Source organism: Glycine soja, unplaced genomic scaffold (assembly GCF_004193775.1).
Source record: "Glycine soja cultivar W05 unplaced genomic scaffold, ASM419377v2 tig00106000_1_pilon, whole genome shotgun sequence".
NCBI lineage: Eukaryota > Viridiplantae > Streptophyta > Magnoliopsida > Fabales > Fabaceae > Glycine > Glycine soja.
The window spans coordinates 14,568-16,483 of record NW_021144597.1 but is presented as its reverse complement, the minus strand read 5'-3'; the positions used below and the strand labels follow the sequence as shown (position 1 = coordinate 16,483).

At 30.3% G+C, this 1,916-nt stretch overlaps 1 long non-coding RNA gene across 1 annotated transcript; it reads left to right on the top strand.

Moving 5' to 3' along the window:
* Nucleotides 1–395: 395 nt before the first annotated feature.
* Nucleotides 396–1,564, top strand: LOC114404720. Its single transcript, XR_003665120.1, has 4 exons — nt 396–514; nt 642–701; nt 1,099–1,191; nt 1,291–1,564. It is a non-coding gene; the product is annotated as an uncharacterized LOC114404720 (long non-coding RNA).
* The last annotated feature ends 352 nt before the right edge of the window (nt 1,565–1,916 follow it).

The window sequence follows — 1,916 nt, the reverse complement described above, 5'->3', positions numbered from 1 at the left end:
AATTAAAAGTCATAATGATTAAATAAATATATATAATTTATAGTAATTAATTTTATTAAAGAATAAAGTACTTTTAATATGCTTTGATAATATCCTCAACATAATTTTTAATAAAAATATTTATCAATTACTTGATTTACGCTTACTTTCGTGAAAGAAAAAACAATACGCTGACATAGTTTGTTGGCAACATAATTTTATAAAATTGATTTATTAATTTTATCAAATTAAACTATTGAAGTATGCAAACCGAAAAAAAATTAAGGTAAACGAGAAAAAATCATATTTTTTTGTAAAAGAAGAAAAAAAGTGCAGATAGAGAATTAATTTTAAGACAATAAATTTATTTTCAATAATACTTTCTCTACTTTGATTGGAAATTCAAAATTCAAAATCACAAAATTATCCCTTAAGCCCTTACAAAGGAACCGCTTCTTCTTCTCTTCATCTGTCTCACTCTCACTTTTAATTTTTTGCCCTAAAACCCTCACTGCCATCGTGGTGGCCACCCAAGGTAAGTCTTCGTCTTCGCTGAACTGCATCATTGCTATTGTCATCTAAATTTCTGCATTATTATATTAATTTGTGCAAAAGAAAATTTTCACACTTTTTTTTTTCTTCTTCTCTATATTGCTTCACAGAAAAGAGAATAGAGAGCGCAACCAAGTCTTCATCTTCGACTCACCATGAAGCTCGTCAAGGTTGACTGTTTATATATGTTTTTTATTTCTTAGTTTAAAAAAAAAGAACACATTTAAATTTAGATTTTTGCATTTTCGTTCTTTCTTGGTGTCTTTGCCGGTCCCAAAGGAAGGATAGTGGAATACGGTGTTAGAAGTTTGAATGATGAAGCATTAGGCCACATTGTCCTCTGGTAGAGCTATTATTGGCTTATCGATTTGAATGATGAAGCATTAGGCCACATCTAATTGGAACTGAATTTAAAAGTCTTAATCCTTTCCTAAACTCTGTTCAAAGCATAGTCTTGTTACTCGTCATGGGTTACTCGTCGTGGGTGATTACGACTTCCTTGAATGAATATGTATTCTTTTCTATGAAAGTGTTTTCTATTAAACTCGATATTATATTTTTGCACAGTTCAATTCTAGCAACATTACGCTCATTTGTCAAAGTCTATTTTACTGATTAAGATGGGGGCTACTTAGTACCAGGTTGCCCTCCTATTCTCAGGTAAGCCCTAAACAAGTCAAAATTGTGGTACCAAAAAATCAAATTGAATGCAATAAATGAAGTTTCTGACTTGTGAAACCAACTGTGTTGCACTTGCAGCCTCATCAACTACACGTGTTCATCTAACAAACATCTCAATGTGACCAATAAGTGTTTCCTCTGCAGCCTACACCTGTCACCACTGCCAATGAATTAATACAGTGAGCATATCTATATAAGGTGCGTTTGGACTTTGGATCATGTCTTATCTTGAACTTAGGATGGGTTAAACATTATTTTTTATTAGCTATGATATTTAATTTAACATTGTTTTAAAAACATGATTCTAAGTTTTAGACTTTTCATTGAATTTGAAGCTCTTAGAAATAGCTTTTGAATCAACACTAACTTGAGTCGTATTATTAGTCATGCTATTTGTTCAATGTGTACTCTTGAACTCAAGTTATTTTAGTAATTGCCCACAAAATCAGTTTTGGTAGCAAATTTCCAAACAATAATCATATTACATACTACAAACTTATGTTTACTTACAATCAATTCTATAGAACCATGTTAATTCAAAATTAATTCTACAAACACCTCAATTCACTTTTAATATGAATAAATGTGTAGTTATTGTTATTTGGGATTTTTTTAAGAGAATAAAAAAGAAAATGCCGAAAATATATGGAACAAAGTTGAAACGTAAATAATGACTAGAACTTCAAAGCTTAACCACCTAATAA